Genomic DNA, 22585 nt, shown 5'->3' on the forward strand with positions numbered 1-22585 from the left:
AGTATGTGAGGGTGTAGTGCCTGTGATTAGTTAGCACTGGCATATATGACTGCACACGTGGTCAAATGCCAGGAAAGTCATATGCAATGTGTCGCAGGCAACATACATGCGAACAGGACAAATAGTGACATTCTGTCAAGTGAGACATGGACATACATATAATAAGCTATGCAGATGTCACTAGGAGTCCACAGAAGCTCTGTAAATTGCATTGCAGGTGGATCAGTGTTCCAGGGTAACTGCAAGCAAACATGCATGCAAACAACGCTACAGTAAGCAGGGCTGCATGTAGTCCATTGTACAACAAACAGGCTGTACCACTTCCAGTAGGTCACAGTGCAAATATGCAGGCACTATACACATGTACATGGAAATACACAGGTCAGATGGCCAGGGTTCAGTCTCAGCACACACAAGTATACAGACCATGTACCGTCAGGATGTACAATAACCGGATGGAAACCCAGGTGCTCATACTTGCAGTAATACACATGTCAAATAACAGACACTGAGCCTTCACTCAGTGGTTCCATACTTAGTGGGATGTATGCTACCTGTCCTGCCACCACAGTATCCCTGACATTTATGGGGACTCTCCCTCCTGTGAAAGTTAGTTTTGTGTGTTGGGGCTGTCTAGCATGGTAAGAGATGTGAGCTTGCAGTGCTAGGGTGCTCCTGTGTGTCCTGTACCAGTCATGTAGTACTGCACACATATCAACATCCTCAAACATCCGCATTGCAGAGTCCAGTGTGGGCAACATGCCACTTGCAGTTTACATGCCCATCATTGTGTATCAATACTTTCATTACCTTATCCCCTGTGCTACCTATGTATGTGGCCTTCTGTTGACATCCTTATCACCAGTATGCAAACATGTGCAGATGATACACTATGGTACTTATCATGGGTGTAGAAAACAGTACAAGACAATCATACCCATACTGCATCAGGCATGCTGGGATATACCCACAATTATATCAGCACACAGTACTGTTAACAACATGATACTATTACTACACGCCTATGTAGTCACCCTGTGCATCAGCAACATGTTAACCTGTACCTGCACTGATGTTACAGATTGCAGGAGGTGGCACAGTTTCATCATATGCACAGGGTGTGAACTTGGTATGCCTGAGTCTGCCACTGATACCACCAATTGACATGTATGTGTATGTGTGTTGGTGAGGGACAGCAGTACAAGGTGGGGCAATGTTGATGCAGTGTGTGCGTGTATGTGGTAGCCCTAGGTGTTGTCAATTCGCATGTGTGTATGGATGCAGACAGTTCCACCTCATGGCTGCCATATACCAGTGTTTGTGGACAGCCACAGACTGTACCTGCCAGGTCATACAGATCAGTGTCTCTGGCCATGGACATGGTACCTGTGCCTTGTAGGGGTGCTACGGACCGTATCCGGTACCAATCCAGACTGGGTACTGTCATCAGAAGCAGGTGTTCATTGACTGGACACAGATCCCTGTTGGGCCTGTCCAGAGCCACGTGCATGTGGTCTCCTGGGGTGGTCTGATGACAGCACAGACCCAGCATAGCCGGGGCTGCTGCTGGCACTATGGGGGCGGCCGCGGCCCTGTTGTCATCCGCGATGACTGCCAGCTGCTGCTGTTGCTGGCATACGCCCACGTCAATGCCTCAACCATCCACCATTGCCCTGGCTCATGGACATGTAGTTGTGGAACTGATCTAATATGTCCCCACAACATCTGTCTATGACATTGGTGAAATTACGGATGGCAGCCGCAATGTCACGCATACTGTCAGTCATGGCTGTATGACATGCTGTCAGCTCCCTCAGACCCTGTCTGGTGTACCATTCCATATGTGACTGTGCCTGCATGACAGCCCGAAACATAGCTGAGGTTGTAAGACCTCTGTGGGCATGTCTGACAGGGGCAGTACGCCCACGGATGCCCCCACAAGAACCCCTGGAAATCTGTCTGTGTGGTACCATCTCAGGGCTATAACCATGGCTGATGTGTGGGGAAGCATGTGCCACAGATACCACATTACCCTGGTCAATGCCCACTGTATCCTGTCTATCACCTAGGGACATTGGTGACAAAGGGTGTATTGGCAGGATGACTGTGCGCATTGATGGGGTTGACAGCTGTGTACTGTCAATTGGCAGACCAATGACGGACCCTGGCACACCTTCCTGTGCCATTACACAGATGTCATCATTATCAGTACCCGTGGCACCTGATTCAGGTTCCCTGCTGCATGACACCATAGCAGCACCAGAACCTGTGGGAGGGAAACAGGAAACACAGTTTACAATGTCTACACAATGTTACCAGTGATGCACACATGCACAGGTGCACAAATGCACACATGCACACATGCGTACATGCACACGTGCACACATGCATACATGCACACATGCACACATGCACAGGTGCACAGGTGCACACATGCACACATGCACAGGTGCACACATGCACACGTGCACACATGCACAGGTGCACACATGCACAGGTGCACACATGCACATATGCACAGGTGCACAGGTGCACACATGCACACATGCACACATGCACACATGCACAGGTGCACACATGCACACATGCACAGGTGCACAGGTGCACACATGCACACATGCACACAGTTGCACACAGTTGCACACTTGCACACAGTTGCACACTTGCACACTACTCAGTATGCGAGATATCAACACACAGACACAGACACACCTGCATGCATACACAGAGCACTACTAAGTGAGCCTAATATTACTATTACTATCAAGACTATTAAAGGTATTGTTAATACACACTCACCAGCATGGATAGGCTGCATTGCTGTTACACCAGAGGGACCTGAAGAAGTGAGGAAATTAATGTCAGTGTGCACAACTGTGCCATTGTTACTGAGTATGATACAGGTCAGTAGTACAACAGTTGCCTTTCACAGGTCAGCTGCTGATATTGAGAATATCACACTTACACATTAAATACTATGATGACAGCTACAAACCAAGGACACACCTCACACATGCATTAACTACCAGTGTACACAACAGTCAACTATACATATGGCATATTACCTGCACGCTCATAGTCTTGGTGCTGTGTGGCTCCAGCCTCAATCATAATGCAAGTCTGCTGCTGTTGTTGGTGGGCAGGAGCCACAACACTTATGAGTAGTCCCTCCAGTCTGGTGAGTGGGGGATGTGTAGCCACCCCACCACCTGTGGCAACCTGTGGCCTGTGGATATCCGACGCACGCTGATGGACATTTCTGATTAAATCACTGCAGTGATGTCGTACCTGCTCATATGTCCTATTATGCGTGCCTATGTCATTTACCCGATGGACCAGGTCTTGCCACAGTGCAGCCCCCTCCTGCTGATTCTGGCTGGTGCGGGAAAAGAGTATTGCATAATCCCTCACCAGGCTCTGGTGTATTTCCTCATCCTCAGCTGCAGAGTAAGCTGGATTGCGCTGGTGAGCCATGGTCCTGAAAAAGGAAATAACATGATATCAGCAAAATATGTCAGCAGAATTTGGCACACATACTACACATGCTACTCGACTGTTGTGATACAACATATCTCACATATATAGCATCTGTCTGTCTATTGGTGGATACACATGTAAATGGCCAGGTATCAGTGCTCAGCCAACAACTGTGCAACAGTACCTGGCACACTCCGTATGACATACTACCAAACCCCAGCAGTCAGAACACTGATTCAGGTCCAAAGCACATCCTCACTCAGGGGGTTTGTATTGAGGTACTGTATGGGGTACATCATCAACTACTGTGATCTGACCACAAACTAATTGCCCAGGATATACATATCCCATCTCCACCACCAGCACAAATGACTACAGTGAATAACATTTCAAATGCAAACTTTACACTTCGTAACACTGAGATGGTATCCTTTAAGCCCACTGGGCCAGTGGAAGACACAACCCACAATGCTGACTCCTTCACAAATGATTTCTAAGGACATCTCCGAGAATGCATGGATCATGCAATCCCATATAAGACCAAGACACTCTCCACAAAGGGAAAGCATCCTGTCTGGTGGACCCCAGCCATAGACAGATTGTATAACAAAAGATGGAAGCTACTGCAAGACAGAGCATAATTCCATAAAGGGAAGGCATGTCTGATCAGCACTAGTAAAGAGCTATTTTCTCTCATACAAACATCCATGGGCAACTTTGAGAGGGAAATCTCCGGGGACACTACAGATAACCACAAGGCCTTCTTTAGTTATGTTAGAAACCTGGTCAGAAACCCTCCAATATGCTCATAGTTAGTACACAACAAATAATTCACTGAACCCACAGATATTGGCAACATTGTGGCAGACAGGTACAGTGCAAGTTTCCCCCCTCCCTCTCCCCCAAACTAAGACATACTTATCCCAGCTGAATGTAACCTCCCTGTCATCACAGATGTCCAGGTGAGAGCCGCCCTCAGAAAAGCAGAAAACACAACATCAATGGGACCTGATGGTATCCCCGGTTGCATGCTACATGAACTCCAAGAGGAGCTAAACACACATATAGAAGTGCTATGTAACACTAGCCTGACTACAGGATATGTACCTGTACACTGGCGTACAGCAGCAGTGGTTCCACTCCACGAAGGAGGCACCTCTACATACCAATACAATACAACACAATACAATACATTACAATACAATACAATACAATATGCTATTGCCCCTGGGACTAGAGCAGCATACTGTTCTGCTACCCTGACCATTTTGACACGTGATGTGATGGTACCTGCTCCTGTCAAACAGTTACACAAGGTGACTCATATGGCATATTACCTATCTGACTAACATTCAGCAGGGGTATGTGTGACATGTACTCATGGGGAGTCTTGCTTCTTAACGCTGTGTGGTTTATTGCAGGGTATGTCTTCTCTGTGGGTAGGAACATGTACCTCCGCCATGTGCTCCCTACTGCGGTGTCAAGGACGACACACAGCAGTCATTTAGGTTGTGGATGGTGTGAGGTGTTACTATGGTTGTTGGACATCTGTCATGGGTGTGACTTAAGTATGTAAATCCAGGAGTGGTAACCTCTATGTGGGTAGTATGTGTGTACTCTGTGGTGTTGTCAGTCACTGTGCATTGGTAATGTGTTTGAGTGCATTTTCACAGTGTTGTACATGTCACTGTGTCCTTCTCCATATCTGTAGCTGTCATGCGAGGTACATACCGTGGCAGCCATTGTGTGGTGTGGAGGGGTACACTGACCTACATGTCCATAGCTGACACACCAAGTCTGCTGACACATACCATGTGCAGGTATTCCAGGAATAGTGTGCCACTCTGACTATCATTGGGGGGACTATTGTACACATTTATGACCCTGTTCACCCCTGACACATTCAGTGGTGGGCAGCCAATCACACATCTGGTGGTTACTGGTGTAGGTGATTTGAAATGGGGTATGGTACTCCAGTTACGACACTGGTGTTCACTCCATGCCTTTGTCACCAGGCACCTGTTGCAATACATCTGTACACATGTGCCTCACTCAGAATATATATACATCTCTCTCTCTCTCTCTCTCTCTCGCTATATATATATATATATATATATATATATATATATATATATATATATATATATATATATATATATATATATATATATATATATATATATATATATATATATATATATATATATATATATATATATATATATATATATATATATATATATATATATATATATATATATATATATATGTATGTCTATACATATACACATATATATATCGATGTACATATATTGCTATAGATATGGAGAGAGGGAGTGTGACAGAGAGGGGTGAGAGTGACAGAGGGGTGGGAAGGGGGAGTGTGAGATCATCATATACAGTCATATCTGTAGATAGTCAGATCTGTCTGTCTATGTATATGTATCTACATATATCTATATCTGCATGTGCATTACATATATATGTTTCTACAAATTCTATCTATCTACATCTGTCTATGTATTCCTACATCCCTCTCTATGTATGTATACATATATGCATAGTATCTATATATATATATATATATATATATATATATATATATATATATATATATATATATATATATATATATATATATATATATATATATATATATATATATATGCATACATACATATATTGACATACATACGTATCCATATGATAGATAGGTATATCAACATGTTTGTTTACAAAACTGTATACACACACTAACATACTGCTAAACATACATAACTGTGAAGCCTACTTTGTACATTGCACTACAACCTACATTCAACCTTCATTGATATGTGCACATAGATGCCCTCACATACATATGTATGTACAGCCTTCACTGATAGTTGCTGTATGTCCCCTGCCCTATGCACATCTTCATATACATATGGATACAGACCAATGACACATATGGAGAGTTCACAGTATGTAGACTTTTAAAGTATTACTTTACATTACCTGTGTTTGTCACAGCTGCTTGCATTGCCGTTTGGTTTGGTGTCCTGCTGCTGCTCCAGTTGGCAGATGTCAGCTTTCGAGAAGGTTTTGATGACTGCTTTTGTTTGTGTATGTTTTATTTTTCTCTCTCTCTCTCTCTCTCTCTCTCTCTCTCCCTACCTCCAGAGGGTGCAATGAAAGTATTGCATGTGTGGACTGGGAGTACAGCATGCTTTTGTAGGTATCTGCATATGTCCATGTGATGGCCTCTGCACCAATTGTTAGCCAGCATTTGCTAATTACATGCACCCAGTTGTGTACTGATTGCAGTTCTCACTGTGATTCCAGGACAGTGCTATAAAAAGGTATGTGAGATAGGTGTAGCCCTTTCAGAGTTTAAGGGCAGGGACCATGCTGGTATGCTGTGGACACTGTTCTGTGAGTGTAAAGGTTAGTATTTCTCTCATATTTCTGGCTGTGTTGTAGATTAACATTTCTCCATTCATTTCTCCAGTTTCCTGTACTAAGTGTGTATGTACACTGACACCTAAGACTACTACTACTGTTAATGTGGGTGTGTGTGCTTTCCTGTGGGACATGTGGTGTAACTGGTATACAGCAGTGGCTCTTGCACTTTGTTGCTATGGCTTCAATATTTGCCCTTTATATTCACTACTTGTATGTCTGCTAGGTGTCTTGACTGTAGTGTGTTGCTGCGGCTTTCCTATTTTCCATGTACATTCACACCTTGGAATGCTTGCTATATCTGCTAGGGTGTTACTGCATGCAGTGTGGTCTGGCCATTGTGTGGGCCTTGACATCTATTAGGTTGTTTGAGTATGCTGCTGAGCAGGCCCCAGAGACTCTCAGGTACATCTTTTATCTGCCTCATGGAATGGTACATATCAGTGGGGTACACCCATTAAATTGCCTGGTATTCTGCAGTTGTGACTGTGGGTTAGCATGAGCATATGTATTACTACACTATTTCCAACGTGCAAGTGGTGCATACTTTCAGTACTTAGGTTCATAGGTTCATAGGTTCATACTAGGCTATCTGCCCTAGGGCATTTATAAGCCTAGCCAGAGTGTGTGTGGCTTTCACCACCCCTTAGGATGAGAATACTATACCCATTAGTTTGCTGTGCCTCTGTCCAGCAGTGATACAGAGATGATTCCCGGGGTAAACCTACGATCTCCCATCCACTCGTCAAGATTTCTCTTGAACAGAGTCAGTGAGGGGCTCTGCCTCACATGGACTGGGATTCTGTTCCATAGTGTAGGGAGTCTCTGGGTGATGAATCTGTCCCTCCAGCATGTCCTATTTATATCCGTGTTGAGGTTTAAGTCTCTTGCTCTCGTGGCTCTGGTGGATTTGGATTTTTTGAGGTGGAGCATATCCATTAATTCCGGGTTGGACATGGCCTTGTATGTGAGGCACAGATCACCTCTGAGCAGACGGTATGCGACTGAATAGAGCTGGAGTTTCTTCAGTCGGGCATCGTATGACATATGTTTGAGCCCCTTTATCCTTTTGGTGAGGAACTTTTGGGGTCTTTCCAACTGCTGCAGGTGTCGGGTAAGGTACATTCCGAATGGGGCATTGTACTCAATCATTGGTCTGATAAGTGAAGAGTACACGGGTACAATGACCTCTCCTGATCTGGATGTGAATCCCTTCATGATCAGGTGGGCAATGTAGAAGGTCTTCCTAACCACTTTGGCAATGTGAGTGTCAAAAGAGAGGTTACTGTCAACTTGGGTCCCCAGGTCCCTGATAACTTCTTCCATGTTTAATGGATTACCACCTATGTGGTAATTAGGGGTTACCTTGTTTTTCCCAAAGGGTATGACTATACATTTTTGGCATTTAGCTTAAGGCCATGGCTCTGGCACCAGTTATCCATTTCTATGAGACCTTTCTGGAGGATGTCTGTGTCTGATGGAGTGTCAATTATGGTGCCCAGTTTGCAGTCATCTGCAAATTTTGTCAACCACAATCCCCTATGTTTGCCTGCACTTCAGAAAATAAATGCCGAACAAGAGGGGCCCAGGACTGAGCCCTGTGGGACACCGCTCGTGACTCGCTTAGAGTCTGACATGGCACCAGCAACTCTAACCCTGTGTGTTCTGTCCTTGAGCCAGTTTGCAACCCATCTTGTGACATATGGGTTTACATCTAAGCTGGTGAGCTTTTCTATGATGCCCGAGTGGGGTATTGTGTCGAACACTTTTGCTAGGTCAAGGTAGGCTGTGTGAACTGCCTTACCCTCATCAATGGCCTTAGTGACTGTTTCAAAAAAGTCGACCAAGTTCAAGAGGCAGGATCTGCCCTTGGCAAAGCCAAATTGGGTAGGATCCAGTGTCTGTAGGTCCCCAATGTCTTTATTTATGAGTTCCATTATGATCCTCTCCATAGCTTTGCAGACAAGGCTCGTCAAGCTTATGGAGCGGTGATTTCCAGGGTCCGTAGAAGCACCGCCTTTGTGGAGTGGGACCACAGTTGCCGTACGCCATTCTTTGGGTACGTATCCTGTAGTAAGGCTAAGATTAAACAGCAGCCTTATGTGTGGGTTTAGTTCCTCATTGAGTTCATGTAGCACACATCTGGGGACACCGTCCGGTCCCATTGATGCTGTGTTTTTTGCTTTAGAGAGAGCAGCTCTCACCTGGGCATCTGAGATGTTTGGGAGGCCAGACTCTGGTGGGATAGATATTTCTCCTTTTGGGGGGGGGGGGCTTGCACTGAACCTGTCTGCCAGTATGTTGGCAATGTCTGTGGGTTCAGTGATTTTTTTATCATTTTGGACTAATTCTGAGCATATCTGGGAGTTTCCACCCAGGTTTCTAACATAGCTAAAGAAGGCTTTATGATTTTCTTTTGTGTCATTAGCGATTTTTCTCTCAAAGTTGGCCTTGGATGATTTTATGAGTGATCGTAGTTTTTTGCTAGTATTGATCAGAGATGCCTTCCCATTTAAGGATTTTGCTCTGTCATGTAGTAGCTTTCTCCTCTTGTTGTAGAGTTTGTTTATGGCTGGAGTCCACCAGACCGGGCGCCTGCCTTTGGTGGAAAGGGTCTTGATTTTATTAGGGATTGCTTGATCCATACATTCCTGGAGGTGCTCGTAGAAGGCATTTGTAAGGGTTTCAGCGTGGGTTGTGGTTTCCACTGGCTCGGGGCCTTGAAGGGTACCACTCCAGTCTTAAGAAGTGTGAAGTTTGCTTTTGAGAAGTTCTTCACTGTGGTCTTTTGCTGGGGTGGGGGCGGGATGTGGATCTCCAGTTAGATTAATTTATGGTCTGATCTCACCAATGAGGGATATACTTCGTGTGGAGCATTTTGTCCCCATGTTTGTGATGATCAGGTCTAGTATATTTTCTCCTCTTGTGGGAATGGTGACTAGTTGTTCCATAGCATTTGAGTTTATGAACTCAAGGAACCTTTGGGCTAGGGTGTTGGGGCTTGAGTAATGTTCCCAGTCTATGTTTGGGTAGTTGAAGTCACCCAATATGATGGTGTTTGGAGAGACATTTATACTCTCCAGTGTCTTCAGGAAGGCTGTGTGGGTTTCCTGAGTTTGAGAAGGTGGTCTGTAGCATGTTACAAACTGTAGGGCAGTTTTACCTATGGTTAATTGCACCTGGATGGTCTCCGATGCTTCGTGCGTTGCCACTAACCTGGAGGTGTGGGTATCCTTTATGAATATGGATACTCCCCCTCCTTTTGTGGTTCGGCCCGGATTTTGGGGCCGGAACGCATGATATGAGGTATAACCTGATAGTGCTGGGGTGCTCTCAGGAGCCTTGAACCAGGTTTGCATGTGTTGTAACACCTTTCTGCCTACTGTTTGTACATTTCACAGGGAGTCTGTGGGCCATCCCTGTAACTCAGTCACTGTTGCTATGTCTAGGCTCTTAACTATTCAAATATGGCAGTGTCAGACCTCTCAAGTGTACAGATATTTGCAGGATGTCCACATTTTTGCCTCATATTTGGGTTCATATCTCATAAACAGCTTTTTCTGGCAAATCACTCTGGGCTCAAGTCAGGCTATAGTGACAAACATTTCAGTTTCAGACTTCATACCCTTCCAAACATCCAACATAATGCAAAACCTGTTACTCTCTCAACTGTCTAAGTTTGTTGGAGCAATATTTTGAATGTGTCCCTGTTTTTGGGCCTTTGCTCCACAATTTTTATTACTTAGCCTGGATGTGTTGCTGTAAGAGGTTGTGGGGTATGGGCAGTGATTATCCTGCTGTGAGTATGTGTGTGGCTTGCAAGGTGCTACAGTGACATTATTACCTACTAGCTGCCAACTAGCATGGCTGTTTCTGTTCACACACTACTATTCTAGAAATCCACTACATTTGACAGTAAATATACATGACATGCTTTGCGTACTACACATCCTATATTCCCTTTACATTCATTCCTACTATTACATGATATATTTATTGTAGCACAATGCTTTTGAATAACAGTCATGGCTTAGTGGTAAGTCATGCAAACTACTGTTTCCAAGGTCCTGGGTTTGGGACTGACAGTGGGATTTTATTTTGCTTTTGAGCAGACTACAGGCCTTGTCATTCAGAGTGACTAAGGCACTTTTAAGCAGTTGTAACCGGGTTAGTGCTGGTTTGTGCGGAGCTCACGCATGCGCACTGGTGTTCAGATCTGCGCACACCTGCTTACAACCGCTTAAAAGTGCTTACTCTTGCACACACCTGCGCTAATTTCTTTGAAAGAAATGAAAATGGGGAGACAGAAAAGTGGTGAAAAAGGGGTCACAAAGAGGGCAAGACAGTAGGGAAACAAGCTCGGGTTTTGCAGCAGGGATGTAGGTAAGGCCCATAGCTGCCCATTTCTTCATCAGCAACAGCTGTGCATATGTTTGTAATTTAGTGTGACATTTGAAACCTTCCACCCCTGAGAGAGGTGTAAGGACAACAATAATACTTGTTGTACAGCCAATTGTAATTGGCAGTTTCCATTTCCAGCAGACATGTGTGCGAAATGGGCAGCTATGTACGGGGCGTAATTTTTTTGTGGGTACAGTGTGCCCTTTTATTTATTTATTTTTTTCAGGTGAGAGTGGTATGTCAGGTACAGGAAGTCGGTATAGCTGGGGAGGTAGGCTGGGTAGGTTAATAGACAAGACAAACAAGATGCATACAGGGGCAGTGTATGACACATGTGGGGGGGTTACACAATTGACGGGGACGGATGTTTGGATATCTAGAGCCCATGAGCCCACAGATGGCAACAGTGGAACTGGTACCCCCACCCATGGGCAGTTGCCACTGTGCCTTCACTGCCCAGGATGGGGCTGTGTAGGCCTGGCAGCAGGCACGCCCATTAGTTGTGCCACCCATGCCTCAAGCTGGCGTAGGGGCCCAAGAACAGCTTCCCGGATCTCCCTACACACCACAGTCCGGACATTACGGAGGGTGAGTGGATGTTCTCCTCCGGCCACACTTGCAGAGGGGGGACGAGCCCCATCCCCTGCAGCGCTTCCACCTGCAGGTGGCACAGGGCCACCGGAGGAGGGTCCGGCCTGGGCACTACTGCCAGGTGCACTCACCAGCTGAGGAGGGAGAGGTGGGTCCGCTGGAACCCGCCTTCCCTGTCGTCCTATATTTTGCATTATGTCATGACAGTTTGGGTTAGTAACGTACAATACCATTCACAATTAGTTGTAACAGCATGCATTAGTATTCCCATTAACCAAACACCCAGATATTCAAACCATTGAACAGCAAGCATAACACATGCATATTTTGAACAGCAATACACAGTCCAACAACATGCAGGGTTGATTGATGGCAACACGCCATCAGGTTTGGATGTATGAACAGGGCAGATGCATCAATGTACATGCAAATATGTATGACCCAACAGGACAAATGTCCAGGGGTGTTAATTGTGATTGCACATACCAATTTCACGTGGAATGGATTATATGTGGTTAAAGGGCAGGGTGAAGAAAATTTAATTAACAACTTCAAATACCAATACATATGCTGTACATTTCTAATAGCTGCAGATATATACACACTACAGTTCTGCCTACAGTTTCCTATGTGATAACTACTTCAAGTTGGTGATAGGAATGTTACTGCTACATCAATATACATTTTCATTTTTATTCATACACATTAATATCTGGCTCTGTTCAGCTACATTATCCTGCTACATTTGCTTTATATAGCTATAGACAACTGTGGATGTTTGGTATTTCAGACAACCATGCTATCTGCATATTGCAGACTGAGAGCAACATATCCAGATTTTGGGATACACATTCCAGCTGCGGTACCATTTTCAGCACATGTTAGTGTTTGGTTCTGCCTGTCACATTCATTTCATTCTGTACTGACTGCAGTATACTTTATTCAGGAGTTACTACTTTATTGACATGTTTTACCTGTAGTTCTAACAATCCTTTCCAACAGTCTCACTTCTGTCATGTTTCTGTATTTCAACAGGGATATATTTCACACTTGTGTTTTACTCAGCTTCTGCAGCTGTACTTTTCAGCCTGCTGCAGGTTATGTACTATTATATTACAGGTGGGACATCTTTATTTCAGACTTGTTTCACTTTTATGTTTGGATTACAGGCTGCATCACACTTTTGTAATCAAGCAATACTTGCAAACCCTCTTACACTGTTACTTGCACATTTTATTAATTAGTGACTACACTGCACTCTTTTGCTAACTGTCATATTTATATATTTATTTACAGTTACAGGGAGAGAATTACTGACCTGCCTGGTGGCGCAACCATGCCAGCCTATCGCCATAGGCTCTACGGTTCGCAGAACGGACACCTGCAGCTGTAATATAAATAAAGTAATATTGGAATACACATCTCCATAATATCAGCTAGGTTAATTTCTTACATAAATAATTAGATGTAACTTACTCAGTAGTGGGGCGTTGGGCATTTGCCGGGCCTCCTGGATCCAATGGTTCAGTTGGTCCTGCTTCCATCTCTTCATGTCCGCATGGTGGTGACGGACCTGCTCACCAGTCCTTGGTATCCCTGTGGCACTGGTGAGATCATGAGCCAACCGGTCCCATGCCTCAGCCCTATATGCTCACCACAGGACTTGGCCCTGCATGAGTTGGGCCTCATGATTGTGGACAAGGAGCCAAACCATATATTTGGACTCCTTAACACCCCACCTCTGTGCTCGAAAGCAACTACCCTCACCTACACCTGACATTATGGCTGCAAGTCGGTTGTACAATCGGTTATGCTGTGTATTCCCGCCTATGGGGCTTATATATGCTGTTTTTCCCGCACTTATCTGTGATTGGCCAATTTGGAATTGTATCAGCTTCACAAAACCTGCTTTGTCATGCTCCTCTTTCTATTCATTCCTATATATATGCTATTACTGCATTTCTAATTGCAGCTGTCATGGCTTAGTGGTTCAGTACCTTGACTATGGTGCATGGTATCCTGGGTTCAAACCTGGCCACTGCTTTTTATATTTTATGACTATCTACACAGGCTAGGAGGTGTGTCTGTGTAAAGGCAGTTTTGTTACAGCTTGCTCAACGTTGCCCGTCGGTTAGCTTGTTGGCGCGGTGCAAAGCTCCGCGGAAATGGAGTACGCTGGTTTATATGTCATTTGGCTGTCAGCACGCATATTATGCTCAGCTCAGCTATGGGCACACAGTTTCAGCGTGTTAAACCACTGCTCACCTACGGGCAGATGTACTCAACTTGTTAGACTGTAGCTCAGCTATAGGCACATCTGACATTTTTTTTTTATTATCTCACATTTCTTCAAAATATATGGCCCATTTCATTACATTTTACATAAAATCTAATTTTATATGTGTACATATATGTCAGGGACTTGTTTCGTGCTTATTTCACTAAAAAAAAAAATTGATGTTGTGGGGGCTCGAACCATGACTGCCTGCTCTTCAGCCAATGTCTCTACCACTACGCTATTGCTTCTTGGTTTACTTTGCATATTTAGTTCTTATATGCTTTTTCACTGACTGCTAACTGTGGCTGAGCGATAGGCACACCCGCGCAAACGAGCGCACTCACGGGCAAACATCTTTACAATTTAAAAAAAAAATTATAAGATATTCATTTCTACATTTTATGTTCGTAGTCTGTGGGGGCATGTGTTGTGTTGTGTTTATTCACATTTACATGGACTCTGTCGTGGGGGTTTACTTTCGGGACTTTTACTCTTCTGGGGGCATGTCTGTTTGCAGGGCTAGGCCTACGGACACGACCCCTACTGTCTTCCATGGACCGTGTTAGCCTTAGGTGTGATTCAGCATGCCCTCATGCATATGCATGACATGCTGATGTCACACCGTTTAACTGCAGCCTCCGTGTAAGCCTTGTAACTCTTACAATCCTGCCCATTGTTTTACATCGCAAAGTTTTTGTGGCCTGAATTTAAACTATTTAGCCCCAAAAATACAAAATGTCTTCTTACATGACACATTTGATTTCTAAAAGCCTTTGGTTGGCCTGCTTGGAAATAGAGATTCACATGATTTTGTGTAGCAAAGAAATTAGATAAAAATGGAAATGACCCACGTAAATATGCTTTTATATGCCATGCATTAAGAAATCAAGACCATTACAGAACACCAGTGTGTAAAATACAAAGCAGAAAACTGAATGAATATTTTGTGCCAGATGTATACAAACAAAACACATGAATATGTCAAAGCATTTTTAAGGTTTTTATATAAACCAGTAGAAACTGTGGCTCTAAAGGCACAAATGAACAAATAATGGGCAGAATTGTGAATAGGCTAGCTGAAACATAAATATCTTAAAAGTTACAGTCTGAAGTTAATCTAACATTAGAAAAAGCAATATAAATTATCTGAGAAGCCAGATGGGAAAATGCAAATTTAAAATTGGCAAATACTGTGTGTGAGGTAAAACAGAAGGTTAATGGCAGGTTACATAAAAAGCATAATTTCAGTCAGACAAAACAAATGTTCAAGAAGCAAAGTGACTGTAATCCTGGCAAATGCATGAGAAGTGAATGTGACCATAATAAGACAGAGCAGGGTGCTGTACATGGCAGAAGGTGTAAGAGGTGCATGAGATCTGGACATTTTCTTGTCATTTGTGAAACAAAGCAGGTTAAAAAGGTTGCCTCTGAAAATGTAACACAACTAAAAATAATGTGCAGAAAGCATTTATCTTGGGTTCTGTTACTACTATGTTAGCTGTAGAAGTAACTGAAGTTAAATTTCATATACATGGAACTTCTGTGAGACTCGAGATAGATATACAGGCCACTAGTGTTGTCATGTCACATGTTACATACAAATGTTTCTTAAAAGGTGCATGAAGCAGAAACTGAAATGTGTGGCCTTACAGGCAAGCTCAAGTACATCACTAGATCTCTAGCCATATCTGAGTGGAAGGAGCATACGTCTGAGTTTGGGGTTTATATAATGGATGGTCTGTATGTAAATAATCTGTTCAGCAGAGCTCCGGCACATGAAATGGGTTAAGATGATTTATGAAGTCAGTGTAGACTTGTTTCTTGAAGTTACACTGCTTGCCTGTGAGGCAGTTAATATTAAAATTGAACATACCTCTCAACCTCTCAGCTCAAGAAATCTGGATAAAGCATAAAATAATGTGGGGACAAAGGCCCAAAAATAGGGACAAATTTTAAATACTGCTCTTATAAACTTAGAAAGTGGTTAGAATAAAATGATTTGTGTTAATATTCAATTTCTAAAAGATATAAAGTCTGAAACTCAAATGTAAGTCATTACTTGGTGACTGCAATCCATAGTGATTTGCCAGAAAAAAACACAAATTTTATGAGGAACAGAGCAAAAATGTGAGGCAAATATCTGGACATTCTGCAAAAATCCAGAAAGTTGAGAGATTTGAATCGAAACCAAATGCTGTTCCATATGCCTTGACTACAGCAAGAAGAGTGACATATCCTATGTTATCCAAACTGGTAGCAGAACTTAAATAAATGCAAAGTCAACATTACTGAAAGTGCAAATGTGCTGAGTCATTTGATCTCATGGTCCCATTTTCTCGGTTATTATAAATAATGGTTTAGTCAGAATATACACAGATGTAAAAAAAATCTCAGTGATGCAGATATGAGGGAAAAGTTCATTCAATCGGCCTTAGAAGACATAGCAACCAAGTTTGTTAATGCAAAAGTGATATTCATAATTGATGCTTCCAATGAATTTATTTTAGCAAATATCTTCATACAAAGAGTGAAAAGCTAACAGCCTTCATTATCCCTATAGGAAGTTTCTGTTTCAAAAGGTTGATATTTGGTATAACCTCAATACCTGAATTTTTTCATCATAAAATGATTGACTCATTCAAAGGTTAAGCTGGTGATATTTTCGCTATGGATGATTTCCCAGTATTTGGCGCAGATAAGGAGATACATGATTCAAGGTTAGTCAGTGCTGTAGGCTATCAACAATTCAGGTCTAAAGTTGAACTAAGACAAAGGCTGATTCAGTAAAACACAGATTCATTTCCTTGGGCATCATACAAATGCTAGTGGTAGTAAACCAGATGCAAGCAAGCTTTGAGCAATGGGTGAGTTGTAAGATCCATCCAAGCTGAGTCACATCCTATACATAATTAACTACTTAAGCCAATTTGAGCCATATCTTTCCACAATGATTCATACTTTAAAAGCTTTGTTAAATAAAAATGTGTCATGGTCTTAGCAACATGCTCAAGCCCAAACATTCAAGAAAGCTAATTAAATATATACAATAGTTTTAGTGCTAGCATACAATGATGTCACTAAACAAAGATAATTAAATGTATACAGTAGTTCCAGTGCTAGCATACTATGTAGCTAGTAGCTACAGCCGAGGTGCAGCTTTATTCTAAATGTGGGGGGGGGGTGTCATGCCCTCTCTCTATTACTCCAGAATGCTAATAAGTGCTGAATATAAATATTAGCAAATTGCAAAATAGTGCCTTGCAAGTGAGTGTTCATGTGAAAAATTCTCCAACTACCTATTGGGGCTTGAGAGTTTCCAACTCCAAGCTGATTACAAACTACTAATTCCACTAATCAATTCATATCATGTAGACAAAGTGCCACCAAGATGCCAGAGACTGTTAATGAGAGTAAGGAGGTTCAATAGCAAGGCAATACATATGCCTGGAAAATGACTTGTTGCAGATGCTCCATCTGTGAAATTCTATATGTGGCCAGCCATGAACAAACACTAAAGACATTGCAACAACTTGTATGCAAAGGGTAATAATGACGAGACCTGTAATTACTAAAAGAGGAGTAAAATCTTACGCTACTGAAATGATCTAGAGTTGAAAGTTGTTATTAAGCATGTATGTAGTGCATGGTAACATCTCTGGACACCAACCAAACAGCTTATGCATTGTTATCAAAGCATGATGACTTATAGTTGTATTAAGGCAGAATAGCAGTAACCCTAACTCAGTAATACAAAATGCTCAAAACGATCTAAAATGTGAGTGTAATCAAAGAAAAGCAACAAAGGCAATGTCAACCTAGCAACAGACCCTCAGTTCTGCATTGCATATAAATAATCACAGGGATGTGAGCCAGTAATGCTAATGCTATTACCCCAAAGTCCTTGGCAAAAGTAACTGATGACTTGAGTGAATTTGAAAGTAAAAACTACGTTGTTATTGTTGACTGTTACTCCGGTGACATAGAAATAATCCATTTACCCGTCATGAGTTGTTAATAAATAATAACTAGATTCAAGACTATTCCATTAAGGTATGGGCTGCCTATAATATGGTGATTAGTGACAGTGGTACATGGATTATTCCAACAGTATATGTCTGACTACAGTTTCAATGATGTTACATCAAGTCGTCACTATTTGCGATCAAATGTTGAATCTGAGGGAGCAGTACAGACAGCCAAACAGAAAGAAAGACAGACAGAGCCTCATAAAGCTCTTATAGCATTGTTTGCTATACTCCATACACAGCCAATGTATTAATGCCTTAACATCAAATGCTTGGATGACAGATAAGACGGACATGGCAAAGTCTGAGCCAAAACTCAAACTGACATTATATCCTACAATAAATATAGTGGTCAAAAAACTGCAGATTCTACAAAATGTTTTACAACTGATGTTATTCTGTGCAACAACTGCCTGTCCTGCAACCAGGTGAAGTTGTCCACTTGAAATTAGAGGGGGAGAATATGTGAGACACAATAGGAATGCAAACTAGAGAGGTTACCATAGCTTGATGCAACAGACAAGGTGTCCAGCTGGTTCCTGATGAGTGACAATCTGAATGTGGTGTTCCAGAGAAACAGCTAAACCACTATGAGATGAAAAAAAAATCAGATCAATATCTGTCAAATCCATTCCTGTAGCAACAACAGCAGATCTATTTCAAGTGAACATCTGAGACAAAGTAGACTGTTGAGTTTGACTAATCAAAGTCACAGACTCTGTGCTGTACAACCAATACAACTGAATGACTACTTCTGTCCTTAATCCAGATGACTGTTTTGCCTTGTGACTTTAAGTGTTCTGATGCATGTCACAATATATCAAAGAGTTTTTTTTTTATTTTGCAACAATATCTCTAAGAGTTTTCTTTTTACAGTAAGTCTAGTCTGAGCTTCAGTTTAAATAGTCGCATGAAGTTTTATATATTACAGTAATTTATATTCAGTGTTTTTATGCTATTACAAGTTCTGTCCAGAGTGTTGAATGAATGATGCAAATATGTCCCTCTGTATACATTGTCATTTTGAAAAATGCAATTTTTCTTATGGGAGCTGCAATGATAAATGCTATAAAGCTGTTGTATATATTGTATGTATCTAAATATTGTCATTGCCCTATTCTTTATTTCTCCTTTATTGACCAGGTTAGTCCCACTAGGTTAGTACCCTCTTTTCAGGGGTGACAAAAGGTGGAATTTATACTACTAGGGGAAATTTTTGCCAGGGCATCAGGGAACTTCACCTATTTGTCACTGCTGTGAGTCAGACCTGTTTTCCATGAGCACTTCATGTTTTTATTCCAGGCACAGACGCAGCCTGGGGAAACAGGGAGACAAATTGAGAGAGAAGGATATATTACAGTGGTGAGAGAAACAGAGGAGAAATCTAATACTGAGACGAGAGAATGCGTGCAGGATTCTAAGGAGTTGTTTCAAAGAAATCTGTTTGACAAAAGATGAGTCTGTAAATGATGGATGCATATTTACAACCCTCCAGTGGTGAGGGTTGCAGGATGGTTTACTTAAAGAAATGGTGATGCAGAATGAGCCAGAAAATGAAGGAGACATTTCCTGGGGGACATTCTAGAGAAAAGTCAAAAGAAGGATGCAGAGACCCTGAAGAATAGTAGTGAGATAGAAAAGAAAACATGTGCAGAGAAAGGAAAAGAAGGTAAATGTGGAGTAGTAGAAAAAAAAAGGCAGAAGAAAATGAAAAACAGAAGTACTTGGCAAGGATTCAAATTAAAAAAGACAAAGAAATTGACAGGTTTAAAGTGTGGGACAATTTAATACCTCCTTTCTGTATTAAAGCATGTGAGGTAAGACCATTTATTCTTATTAACAAAGAGACATTTTGTGCCATTATATTTGAGACTGTTTTTTTCAGTAGAAATTCTTCTTGGAGAATATCAAAAAAAGAAAGACTGTAAACTATGGATCTTCGTTTAACAAGGAAACAAGAAAATTCATGTACAATTTTGAACAGAGGTGGAAAGAGAGACTTTGAAAGGACATTTGAATACTGTATGTAAAGGAGTTCCGGGCATTGCAAAGTTTAAGATAAAAGCGGTTTATAGACTGGCAGATGGGACTGTAATATTGGGTTAAAAGTAGAAAGAGAAAAAAATATACATATACCAAGCATGAAAAATGTGGAGGGGTATATGGGTGTTATAAAATACCTGTGAAAAATCCAAAACATATTTTATTTATTTATTTATTTATTTTATTTATTTATTTTTGTGGAAAAGAAGGACATTTGATAAGTAACTGCGATAAAACAAAATGTTATATTTGTGGGAAAATGGGACATGATGCAAACTATGTGGATTAAAATTAATAAATGTAACAAAATTGCACATTTATGGATGGATTGTCAAATGAAAATAACAGTAAAGAAAAAGAAAAGAAAGAGGAAGAAAATGAACAAAGAGAAGAAATTTTAGAAGTAGTAGAAAAAGAAGAAAAATTAAATAAAGAATAATAAAGAGAACATAGAAAAATGTTCTGAAATAAGTGATGAAGACAGTGGGGGGCAGTTAAAAAAATAATTCTCTTGGTAAAAGGGTAAAAGACAGATAAAGAAAATGCAAAGAGACAATGACCAAAAAAAGAAAGGAAATTGATGAAAAAGAATATATATAGCTAATGTTTGGGGGTTGGTATAATGGTTAAGGTGTTTGACTCACAGACACAAGGACACAAGGTAAACTGTTGATTTTCATGTTTGGGAGGGTAATTGTATTGGCTTAAATGTCCCATTAAAGCAGCTATCCTAGTAATTAGCTATAAACATATAAAACCATGGATTTAAGGAAAAGTGAAAATGAAAATTTTAGGGAGCTTTCTGTAAATGTGAACAGTATTAAGAATACAGTAAGAAGAATAGGGATTTCAGAGTGGTGTAATAAATGTTATGTACATGTAATTATATTAGAAGATGCAAGATTTTTAACAAATGAAGAAAGATTATAAACAGAGAAACTATGATGAGGAAAGATAATCTGGAATTTGGGAAATGACAGATGTTCTGGAATTGTCATAATTTGTAGAAATAAAATAAAGATATTAAATGTAACTTTAGCAAAAATGAGAAGATCAAAACCATTGTAGATTAAAACAGAAAGAACACACATACAGAATTATAACGTTATATGCTTATACTAATTGTAAAGAAAGGGAAAGCTTATTTCATCAGATTTTATACTATGTAGTGATAAATATGAATATTATAATAACAGGAGACTTTCACTGTGATTTAAGAAGCAAGTATAGAAAGAAAGAAAATGATATCAGAAAAATGTTAGATGTTATAAGCTAAAACCTTGGGACAAAAACTAATAGACTTTAAAAATGGGTATATATATGTATATATATATATATATATATATATATATATATATATATATATATATATATATATATATATATGTGTATATATATATATATATATATATATATATATATATATTATACACAACTAAAATATACTATTTACAGTATCAGGAGGTTTAGTTATAGAAAAAGGGGAGTTAGTTGAAATAGGATTCTCTGACCATCTTGCAATATGGACAGATAATAAAGGAAAACAAGAAATATATAAAAATAGGCAATGGAGTAAAAAGGATAAGCAAGAAAGCAAAGTATGAAGAAGGAAAGAGATCAATAATATGGTTATAGAAAGATCATATTACTATGACAACATTAAAAAAAACTGGTCTGAATTATATTTAAGGAAAAACATAAAGTTTTTTGCAGTGGCAATATGATCTGAGAAAAGTAGAGAAATAAAAATATAAAAGAACATATAAAAATGCTTTGAAGGATATAGAATATACTGAGAGAAAGTTCTTTGACAAAGAAAAAGAATTATATGAAAGAAATAAAAAAAACTGAGAAATATGCAGGCAATGGCATTTTTACAAGTAAAAAGACAAGAAGTATTGAGTTACTTAAGCAGACTAGTAAAGGAAGATGGTAGTGTAATGAGAGAAATAAAAAAATGTTAAAGGAGAAATAGAAAGCACTCAGGAAAAGATTATGAATAGAGTAGTTCAATATATACAAGAAATGTTTAAAGAAAAAGGAAGATAGTGAAAAAAACATGTAAAGTAAAGATGTTAACAGAAAAAAGAGAACAAGGAGCTGGAAAGGGAGATTTCTTTATATGAACTAGATTAAGGATTAGATCAAAGTAAATATAGATTTGGCTGCCGGACCAGATGGAATAGGGTATCAAATGTATAAACATCTAGGGGACTGGCAAAAAATATTTTAAAGATTTTGAACAGATGATTAAATGAAGGTTTTATGTATAAAGAATACTGTAGTAAAATACTTAAATGCATATGGAAGAAGGAAGATAGAAGAGAAT

The sequence above is a fragment of the Protopterus annectens genome, chromosome 1.part0, assembly GCF_019279795.1.
Source record: "Protopterus annectens isolate FY-2018-M chromosome 1.part0, PAN1.0, whole genome shotgun sequence".
Lineage (NCBI taxonomy): Eukaryota > Metazoa > Chordata > Ceratodontiformes > Protopteridae > Protopterus > Protopterus annectens.